The sequence below is a fragment of the Austrofundulus limnaeus genome, unplaced genomic scaffold, assembly GCF_001266775.1.
Source record: "Austrofundulus limnaeus strain Quisiro unplaced genomic scaffold, Austrofundulus_limnaeus-1.0 Scaffold188, whole genome shotgun sequence".
Lineage (NCBI taxonomy): Eukaryota > Metazoa > Chordata > Actinopteri > Cyprinodontiformes > Rivulidae > Austrofundulus > Austrofundulus limnaeus.
In genome coordinates this window covers 592,183-603,762 of record NW_013952590.1, presented here as the reverse complement: position 1 = coordinate 603,762, position 11,580 = coordinate 592,183, and the positions used below count along the sequence as shown (strand labels likewise).

General features: G+C 37.1%; 1 protein-coding gene across 2 annotated transcripts in view; it reads right to left on the bottom strand.

Moving 5' to 3' along the window:
• Positions 1-11,580, bottom strand: part of arhgap36 (Rho GTPase activating protein 36) — a 95,265-nt gene that overhangs the window by 52,991 nt on the left and 30,694 nt on the right. Inside the window, exon 1 of one of the 2 annotated variants that reach the window (XM_014018262.1) lies at positions 2,575-3,399. The exons of the other annotated variant lie outside the window; for it this stretch is intronic. The gene's annotated coding sequence lies outside the window, so the exon portion shown is untranslated. Of the gene's footprint in view, positions 1-2,574; positions 3,400-11,580 lie in introns of those variants that run through there. 2 annotated transcript variants of the gene reach the window in all.

The window sequence follows — 11,580 nt, the reverse complement described above, 5'->3', positions numbered from 1 at the left end:
GGATGGATGGATGGATGGATGGGTTTCAGAACAGGCTCCAATCGGGGAACTGGAAGTTTTACAGGAATATTTGATCCAGGAAAGGTAGCAGCTGGTTTATCCTCCGTCACTGCAGCTGCTTATGAAACGAGAACGTGCACGTCTGCGCGCTGCGGGCAGTGACGTGGGGGATGGGCGTCAGAAGCTCGTTCACGAACAAACTTCTGTTTTCATTGGCTGTTAATTCTCGGGTCAGCCTGGATTTTTCTAAAGCCTGTAGTACCACMRGGAAAARCAAGAGSACTCTTTTTTCCTCCATAGCTTACCTGTCTAATATCAATCTGTCAGGAGATAGTGACAGAATGAAAAAATATGTAAAAAATACATTTTTAGAAACGTTACATACTGCACCTTTAATATTCCAACCTCCGTATTTGCAGATATATTTCTCAGAAATAGCATAGTTTAAATTWGGAAAAATCTGGAGCCCACATGTCATTTTAAAGTTAATTTAAATTTCCACAACCTCAGTATTCTTGAAGTCATGTATAGTTTAGATCTTTTGAAGTGGGGCTTCGTAGGAAGGTTATGAACAATAAATATCTCACTGGTTGTGGATAACTCTTTGATTGACCTCAGTTTGGAGAAACAGAGGTGGTAACGAGTTAACTACGAGTCCTAACCACAACTGAGACCAAATAAGGTTACTGCAGTCTTAAAAAGGTGCTCTAATTTTCCAAATTTTGTGCCTCAGATTTCAAGTTTATTTTAATTTAGGTCTGTTCAAATGAGCTTAGTTTATAGCAGCTTTATATGGTCTGAGGCCACCTCTGAAGTGGATTTCTATCATCCTAAAACAACTGATCCGATAAAGTTAGCAGAACTTCACATGAGCGCATTTTACAAATACTGCTGTCAATGTTGAATTCTATCCCGGACGAGACCCCAGTTTGTTACAGCCTGACTTAAGGACCAGAACAAGTAAAGGGAAGCAATGCATGGGATAACTTAAAATTAGATTCAAAAATTCATAGCTGGCTGAAAAAAGAGCAAGGAAAAGAAGCCTAGCACTGAGAGCAGGCGGTGGATCTTAAGCTGGATCGGAAACTCTCCTGGAGACACTGGCCAGCTGCCTCCAGGTCCAATCAGCACCAATTAGGACATTAGAGAAGGACCCAGAGGAAAGGCCTTGGGTCGTAACACGTGTTAAAAAAACATTGTGATACATTAAATATCACATGATTGCTCACACTGCATTAGAAGTGCTACAGCTGCCTGCTACTGACTCTGCTTGCAAATAGAGAAATCTACATTTAACTGTGAAACAAATGGTAAAGTAAAGGTTTATAAAACAATTCACATGAACTGCTTTTTTATTTCAGAGGCTGAAGTTGTTTAAAATTAGAAGCAATCCACTCTGGTTACGTCTTCCAATGAGGTATATTAACTAGAAGTATCACGCACACTTTATAAGACTGACCACTGTGGTATGAGCACAATGCCATATTGTTTGGGGTGGACTATCAAAGTAAACAATTTATAATGCTATTTCTGTGTAGAATTAATATAAATATTCATTTTTTTTCTATTGGTTAGGTTCTGCCTTTTAGAGATATTCATTTCAGATATGTGTACCTTGGCTTTTGTACAACATGATAAAATGTACTGAGAAATATTTCTATCTAATCAAAACAATGGTTATCAATAGCAAATTGAGTTTCATTGATGTGCTGACCTAAATCATGTCATATTTACCATTATCACATTCAGCTTCACCAGCCAATAGTTCTGTCTGTTGAGGTGTCCTCGCCCTGAACAATATGGCCGCCCTCCCCGACCATGAAAAGCCACATGACAGAGCCTCTAGTCAATATACCTCACCGATGTCTTTGCTCRGACTAGCCATTAGCTCGTCAATCTGGTGAACACAAAACTATTTCTCCAAATTAAGGTAATTCAAAAAATATTGACAGAATCCCACTTCACAGCATTTAAACAATAGTTTTAAGTGTAAATAATTTAACAGGTATTAATTATTATTCAATGAAGTTTATAATCTGGACCTAATGTAAGGATTTTGGGTAAAAAAAAAAGGCTATTCAGAAGTAAAACAAATGATCAGTTAGTGATACCAAATAAATGATTTGACATTTTATTGATGGAAAATGTGTCAGTAAAGTTTAAGGAGTCAGAAAAGATCAGATAAATCTTTGGAGTGATGGAAGGTGACATTAATATGTTCAAGATAAAAACTGTTGACATTTCAAAAATACGGCAATAAAATGTAGGTTTTAAAAATGTCTGATTTAGATTAAGTTTTTCAGATTTAAGTGGTAATATTTGTATTTATTTTTCACTCATGGTTGATTTTGTTTAAAGTAATCTGGTTGATTATTTTAAAAATGATTAAATCAATGAAGTTGACAAAGTAAAACAACAACCAAGGGTTGGGCAACTAAATTAAGGCTTTAAATTTTTATTAGAAATTCTCTTTATGTACTTTACTCAAAACACTTTCTTTAAATCCAAACAAATCAACTGTTACGAACTGAATCAAACTAAACAGAAAGACTGATCCATCATCAGCATCCATACCTGTTAAAGGGCGTCACTGTTGCCAAATAAAATCCCAAACTGTTGGTTGAATTGTTCACAGAACCTCTTTTATCCAGACTTTGCTCAGCTCTGAGCTGAGTGAGACCGAGTGTGGAGAAGGGATGAGGAGTGGGGAGGGCGGAGGAGGGAGTCAGATTAAGAAAGAAGGAGGAGGAAGAGGAGGAGAGGAGGACTTCCAGGAGCTGAAAACATAAACACTAGAGAAGGGGGAGAGGAGGAAACGGGAGAAGAAACTGAGAGGCAGGAGGGGGGGAAGATAAACAAAAACAGAACATATGAAGAGAGGGAAGAAGGGAGGAAGAAATCTGGGGTCAGGGAGGAGAAGATAAGGATAAAGCCAAAAAAGATGCACTAATAGAAATTAAATTACGGACGGAAATAAAGGGAAAAGGCGCAAAAGCAGGAATTGGCACAAGAAATGAGAATCAGGGGAAAAAAAGATTTAAAAGAAAAGAGGAATGTTTCAAAAAATTCCCAGTGTATACAWTAATGAAAGAGTTATATGAACCAAAACTTGAACTGGGATGAAAAAGTAGTTAATAAGGAAATACAAACATGGTGGRAAGTATCTTGACTATTCTTTTTAGAAGGAGGTAACAGGATAAGGTGCAAATACAAAAGATTGGAAATCCAAAAAAGAAAAAAAAAGAACTCAAATGAGTTTACACTTAAAAGAGGACACACGATGGAAAGAAAAGGGTTGGAGTAGGAAATGTAATGTTTTAGAGACAAGAGAAAAAAATAAAAATAAAGTCAGAGTGGAAAAAGGACGAGGAGGTTCAGCAGGGAGAACTAGAAGGAGAAAAAGAGGGAAGYAGAAAAGAGGAGGGAGGAAGTGATTGAGAGGATTAAAACCACCGGATTAAAAGCTCTATAAAAAGGACAGAGGAAAGCTGAAGGGGGGAAAAGGAAAGGAAATCTACTCAAGTGTTGGATGATCTACAACTAAGATATTTAAGTTGGTTTTAAAAGTTGCTGGAGTCCTGATCTGACATGGATTTCTCCAACCTTCAATGACCAACCAGGACCAGGTGGGCTGTGAACACTAACCATGAATGTGCCATGATAACACTCATTTCCAAGGCAGGACCAAAGACCCAGCAACACTTACCAGTATTCATGAACCTTTTTCAACACACATCCATCCATAAGGGCRGGGTACACCCTGGACAGGTCGSAGGTCCATCACACATGTTTGAACATAATGAATCAAATACAAGCCAGAAGGRCATCAGCCTATGAAAATTCTGGTCCACAGTACAAGTTTTCAAGGGAACTCTGACTAGTTGTAACATTTACTACAACTATAAAAATGARACTGTAAAAGGAGAACCTCAGCCAACCAGCCCATAAATGTTATGAACAGAATCAGTGACAATGGGCAACCCTGGGGGAGTCCAACTCTCACCCTGAAGGTGTCCGACTTACTGCTAACATTGCAAACTCAGCTGTCTTTGCTTTTCTGTTTAGTTTGCTGATGACGCAATAAAGTCAGGGATATCCTCGACCAGGAAGGACACTCAGGTTCAATCTTAATTTATGAAGTTTTGTGGGCTGGATTCAGCAGCCGCATGAGAAGGAGCCCAYGAAGGGTCAGTCTTGGGCGTGGGGCAGTGACATAAGTAGTGATGCATATACAAGGAGGATGCAGCCCCTAAATTCAGACACAACCAATGAATCAGATTTACCAGCTCTGCTCCAAACAACAACAGTCAAAATGGAAGGCAAAGTCCGACCTCACAGGTCAAAGTTCAGATGTAATGACCTCGTCTGTCCAGTGAGGATAGACAGGAACACAAGAGTTACAGATGTCAAACATGTTACTCAGGGGACGGGTTACAAATAAACAGAACTCAGAATACACAGCAGCAGCACGTGTGCTTAAGACTGAACAAAAACGGAAAAAATAAAGTAAAAATAAGAACAATGTTCTTTCCAGGGAAAGTTTAAGAACCACTGTTTAAGCTTTGGATTCTCTGTGTTTAAGGTCATAACTGCATTGCTTCAAATTAATTTTAAACTAGTATTTTGTTAAAGCTGCATCTTCAAAAATAGTAATAATAATAATAACAATAATAATAATAGTAATAATAGTAGTAGTAGTAGTAGTAGTAGTAGTAGTAATAATAATAATAATAGTTTATTTACTCATTCATTTGACAGAATCTGTGCAATTTAAATCTTTAAATTTCATGACATCATTATAAGTTTACATAATTACTACTAATAACTAATTACAAAATACTATAAGCTGCATCACGTTGMAATTACAGAGCAACAAAATATCAAATCAAAATAATAATTATGTCCACTTTTATTACATTAGAAACCAGGTCAAATTAATGTGTATTTTTTCTGTTGTATTTTGGTTCATTTTGGTCACAGAGAGCCTTGTTTCCCTGCAGCTTGTTAAACTAATAAAGGTTTACGCTTTTTATATTTATTCARTTTTGTTTATTAGGCAGAAAATATGCTTAGTACTGTAGAAATTGTTTTGACCCTTGACTCTTGGCTTTTTTTCCGTTGATTTTACGAACATCTTCCGATGTTTTCCCCCCTGTCATCTTTGAACCCTGGTACTTCCTGCAATGCTGTCATACATTTCCAGATCAAAGGTCGCAGGTGGCACCACAGAGATCGGCSTCCTCGTGTCGTTCGGTTTGTGTGCTGACTCCGACTCTCTGCTTCAAAAACAGGATGAATGATGATCAGGCGATCCTCCTCAGAGCAACACACAGAGCTGGAGCAGGAAACCCAACGTGAGGCACGATGTTGAACTTTACTGACTACAACCCCACCTACAGTTCARACTACGGACAACAACAAGACCAGGAAACTACATGCAGTAACATACACAGATCTTCTGCCAGAAGAGCGTTGTTGTTTTTTTCCTTTGTTACTCTTTTATTCTATTTTAATGTTTAACCCACTGACAATTAGTTTTAATTGTTTTATGGGTTTAATTTACAGCATTTAGGTAGTAATCTTTAATTGTTTTAAAGTCGCTTCACAATGAAAGGTGATTTTGATTTAAGTTTTGCATTTTATTTACATAAAAATATGACAAATTTCTCATGTTCCCTATTTTTCAAATTTGAGCGAGCCAACAAAAATAACTTTTATCATAAAAATTCATTTTTTCCTCCTAACATGTTGAAAAGACCTCATCAAAGAATACTGTTGAAACACCTCCATATTCAAAATTTCCCTTGTTTCATATTTTTGTATTAAATACCTAAATACACAAAAGCCTATGGTTAAATAAAAGGACTGTGTTGACCTGCAGTTTGTTATTACACTGAACAAATAACTAAGTGCAGCGCTTTTCTTTTTGCTCCCATTTTTCACGAGTTGAACTTAAAGATTTAAAACTTTTTCTATGTACACAATAAACCTTCTTCCTTAAAATATTGTACAGAAAGTTGTGTAAATCTGTGTTAGGGGCCACTTKTCCTTTGCAGAGATAGTCCATCCCACCTTACAGGTGTGGCATATCAAGATGCCCAGGTCCCTCTTGCAAATGAGATCTCGATCTCAGTGGGGTTTTATCTGGTTAAAAAAAGGAATTAAATAAATAAATAATTAAAAGATGCCTATTAGACAGCATGATTATTGCACAGGTGTGCCTTAGACTGGCCACAGCTTGACGTGTATGTAAAAGAAGTCAACATTGCAAAACCAGTGCGAGGTATGAAGTAATATKAACGGTATGGTAAATGGTAAATTACTTGAACTTATATAGCACCTTATCAAGTCCATATGKATTTAAAGCGCTCTACGCTTCAATTGTCCACCCATTCACACACTGATGGTGGTAAGCTACATTGTAGCCACAGCTCAATAAAAAATTCAATAAAAAATTGAATTACGAACAGCTCTTTGCTGTCCGCAACTCGGTAACTTTCATTGTAAGATGTTCAAAAAATTCAGCTTTTTTGTAAATGTCACATCTACTGGAGACAAAGAAAAAAAAACTGCAAAAGATGTGACCCATAATTTCCTGACACTTTCACCAAAAAAGCATGGTTCTACCACTCTAAAATAAAATAAACTGAAGTGGGAGAGGTTCAAGACACATTCTAGGTGCCCGCAGCAAAGTTTAGACCACTTTGAGAGAAGATTTGTTGTACAATTTAAAGAAAAAAAATTCATTTGAAATTACAGTAACACAAGAATGAAGCCCTGCAACAACACACAAGGAAACAGACTCTCTTCCGAAGGCTGATCACAGTTTGTGGCCAACAGTCACAGCCCAGTGAGACCTTTAGCCATACATCATTCTATATGCTRCATCGGTTTGGATTGCCCAAACATTATGTCATCACATCACATCACATCCTTGAGTTATAATGCTGTCTTACCTTAMACACACTGACCATGTTCCACATGTGACTACCTCACCTGGCAGCTCAGAGGTGAAAGCACAACAGGTAGACTTCAACCGCCCACACGGTCCGTCAGTTACATGAATCACACCAACACAGGTGGAAGGAATCTCACTCCCAGCTTTATAAAAGAAGCTACTAATTACTGATAACGAATCCACAAAACCACCTTTCAAAAAAAAACACTTTCTCTTTGTGGGAATTTATTGCATTGCGTTTATTAAAAAATGAACTTTGAGGTTTCAAGATGTTAAGATAATAAAAGCAAGATCATAGAGTTTGAAGGTAGGAGGATTTGAGGAAACATTGTTAGACGTGTTGCAACTTTGATGTTTTTATATGGCACACAGACAGGACAGAGTTCAGCCTCAGAAGCTGCTCTTTACTGGCACTGGAGCTGATGTGATGACTTTCACTAATCCTGCATTTTTAAAAGGGTTGTAAAACCCGTATAATGGGACTACACACTCAGACAGTTGTAAAACAGGCCCATACACACACAAGCACAACATGAGCAACAGTTAAGATTTAGTACATTTAATCATCATATTTGTTGTTGCTTTTTTATTATGTTAAGCTCATGGAGCCCAAAGAATTAGCTCAGAAAATTGAGGTTGTATTTAAAAAAAAAAAAACTGAATTGTTGTGTAACAAGGAGTCACCGGAAATTATTTTATGGCTTAAAGGAGCCAGCTCAAAGCTAAGCAGTAATTTCCTGCAACTGATCTGACAGCAGACTTTCAGATAGAGAACTTTCACCATTGAAATATCTTTTTCCCCTCCTCCTGAAGACAGAMATGGAAAGGTCGCAAACAACTTTTATCAGCAGCAAGTCGAAGATCATGAAGTGCTTTGGTGATATGAAGCTTCCAATGTGCAGCCAGAAAACTACACCGGCGTCACATGACTGAGTTTACAGAAGAATTCAAAATAATGCGATCTGATATTTTATTCACTCGATGAAGCAATTCAGAAAATAACATTTTTTAAAGAGTTTAACTGATCAAATGTGACCCTCTCATAAAGCTAGCTAAAAAGCTCTGACAGTTTAAAACTATTACAAATACTTTAAAACATACACTAACTTTTAGCAAGCTAACATAGAGTAGTTTAAAAGAAAATGAGGCTAAAGCAGTTAATTTAGCTTTTTTTCCCCCAGTTTAAAAAGCTGGACAAGACAGCTAATATGTTAACACAAAGCATCATGCTAGCTGTGTGTGAATGTTGGGGTGAAACCAAAGAAATGTGTTTGAGATTAAAAATTAAATCTGAACTGAAATATAAAAACCTTTTTAAACTACAATCGTTGACACCAAACATTTTCCAAGGAAGAAAAATAAATAAATAAAACTGTAAGTATGAAGCTAACTTGAAACTTAAGGAAAGAATAATTAACTGAAAGATATACGTATGTCTTTTATCTGAGTAGGCTACTTAATAAAGTACTGAGGTAAACTGCACCTATTAACTTCAATTAGTTATTAGTTAGAAATAAAGAAATATTTGATTTTTTTCCCTCCTTTTTGGGATTCAGCCAGTCATCAACAAACAGAAACCAAGATGTTTAAATCTACTGAATCTGATGTTTTGTAGCGACTACATTTACTCTGGAGGTAAAACAGCATTAAATTTAGTTTATTATTCYGCTTGATGTATTTACATATCTTCATCCTATAATTATAGGAATACTGCAGTCAAATCAACTATTTTTACTCAATATGAAGCTCTCTCTCACTCTGTCTTTTGTTGTCTAATGGTCAATACTTTATTGTATACCTTCTGTTAAAAGCAGTCATTGGTTGTTTTCATTCCCTATCTGCTCAACAGAATATTTGGATTTCTAATTACCCAAACATCACCTATCTGTGTGGCCTTCTGTCAACCTTTCTTGTCTCTGTTTCCCAGAGGATTAGAAAAATCCAAAAAGGAAATGCCAACTCTGACAGCAAAAACAAGATTCCACTGAGGACACCGATAACCAGTTTCTCTCTTTCCATCTCTGTTGCGTGGTTTCTAAATAAGACGTCTACATCCACGCCCATCATCWTCGTCATCCTCACTGTTGCCGTTTGACAGCTTCCAGCCTTTAAACGTTCTCATTTTTTAMAATTAATTGCTGCTGAGAATGCAGCGAGAATTCACTGAGCTCCTGATGACAGGAATTACGCTTGAATTTGGTCTGCGGTGTTGTCAGCCACTCTTGTCAGAAAACAAGACYGGAAAGACAGGAGTGCTTTCAGTTTCTTTTATTTCTTTTATGCTTTTTGTTTACGGTTTCTTTAAAAACACATAAAAAGATTATTTTAATTAAGATTGACTGAAATGGATGCACAAATCACAGTTCTGTGTGCATCTTGGTTTTGGGGTCACAGTTAGGTTTAGGTTTGGTACAAAAAAAGGTTTAGGTTTGGTGCAAAAAAAATTCAAATGCCAAATACTATATTTTCCCTCACCCCCTCCCTCTTCACTGCTGTTGTAGATTAACAGGAATGTGAAGGTTTTCCACAAAGATTTGAAACAAACATGCAGGTCTTTAAACTTAAAACACATTATTTGCACCATTCTTATTTTATGTAGAGTGCTTTAACTAAAATCTTCCTCTACTCTGTGACGGTACAAAAACACACGCCATCTGATACAGTATCTGTACCAGCGTGACAAATACATACAAATATATAAAGTTACCCCCAATTTACACTGAGCCTGCTCCACTCAGGCAGGACTGCTGCATTAAAATCCCACCAATTATAACTCATGAGAGCAATTACACTACATCCGCAGGGTGGCGATGTGCGCATGGCCATCCGCCAAAATAAAAGTTGATCTGGCCAAACGTCAGAGCAAGTGGGGAGTAAGTCTATAAATATCACACTGCACCAACAGGAAAAGGAAAAATTACAAAATCCAAAATAYTTCACCAAAGGCAGACTAATTTTGTCCTATTATATTAATAAATAAACGGGTATATTTATACCATATACTCTCAAAATTTATCATTCTGTTTAGGAAGCAGGTGGCAACAAGCAGCACACAGATAAATTACACAAGTGGATTTTATTCTAAAATCAGAAGTCGCAAAATGACAAACAGCAGTTTCAGCTGTTGTTTGGAGTCAGCTTTCAACAGAATGAACTGTTTTGCGCTGACTTTGATGTTTGTCACTGGCTTTATTGCACGACCTTACATTTCCTGTGCATGTTTCTCAGGGCTCCTCTGTGCTTCRCACTGGAGCGGACACAGTAAAAAATCAGGGTGGAAACGAATGACGGAGAAAGACGAGCCGTATGCAGTGTAAATTCAGAGTTACATCCCTCTTATCTATAGATTTGAGACAGTACTATGGATGCTAACAATGAGCCCAGTATGTCATCAAACTGACACAAGAMGCTTCAATAAAAGAAAAACAAAACCCTGGGGAGGCAGCAAAACATCCCAAAAATTCAAGAATATAGTGACACAAGGAGTACTGCCTTGGCATGAATAATGTGCAATGTTCAGTTCATGTGTGAGGTGAAACTGACAGCTGATGGGTAGAGTGGCTGCAGCTGTGCAGAAATGGTGCAGATGAGTGGTTGTGGCAGGACTGGCTGAGGAGAGGAGGCTGATTGCACAAAGTCATACAGGAGGACTGAATTTAATTAAAACACAAGCGACAACTACATTTTAAAAAATCACATAACTTAAAAACCAAAAAGAAATAAAATATCTCAAAATCTGTAACTCTAAATATATCTTATTCGCTGTTTTCGGCATCWAGGCGTAGTTTTATATACTGTCAATCATTATATTGTGAGCCAGAACAAGGTATAAAGAAGCACCAGTAAAGACAATCTTTAGAATTAAATAAATAAAAATTAGCTACAAATTCAAACAAATACAGCTGCTTCTAATTCAATAAAGAGAACAAAGACAGGTCTTTAAGTTCCATTTTTAGWATTAAACAGTATTATTTTTAACCACTTTTTTCAGTAATCAAAATTTTAATGCTGKTCTGCTTACAGAACAGCTACTTTTTGTATTCTATAAAATGACAGAAGTTCAAAACCAACTCTTCATTAAAGTGTTTTGTGATTTCATGTGTTCATATATAATGTATATTATTGTAGTTTGTCACCAGATGTGCTTGTTTGTCAGGTGTTTTTTTTTTTTTTTTTTTTTTTTTGTAGCGTTAATCCAGTCCACACTCCACATCAGTAGTTGGCGGTAATGCACCTTACAGTTGTTTGCCAACCGCCAAATAACAAACTAGAAAGAAGAAGAAGGAGTCTGCAGGCTACACTAGTGAGTATGGCCCATTCCCAATCAGTGGCTACACCCTCGCCCTACTCCCTACACACTACAGTCTCTGTGAAGCCCCCTCACAGCTGAACTGAGTCCCCTTGATGGCGCTGTATACACCCTCCTCTTTTAAGACGGGCTCTGCTCACACCACCGGCACAGGAAGCTGTCGTCACCATGGTAACAGTCCAAGCTCTGGCAACGACTGAATGCAGGAGAACAAACACTTTTTTTAATAGACCAAAGAAAATATTTAATTAGTCCCACATTGTAGAGAGTTTTCAGATATGACTGTATTTGTAACAAACACAGTGTGATAACT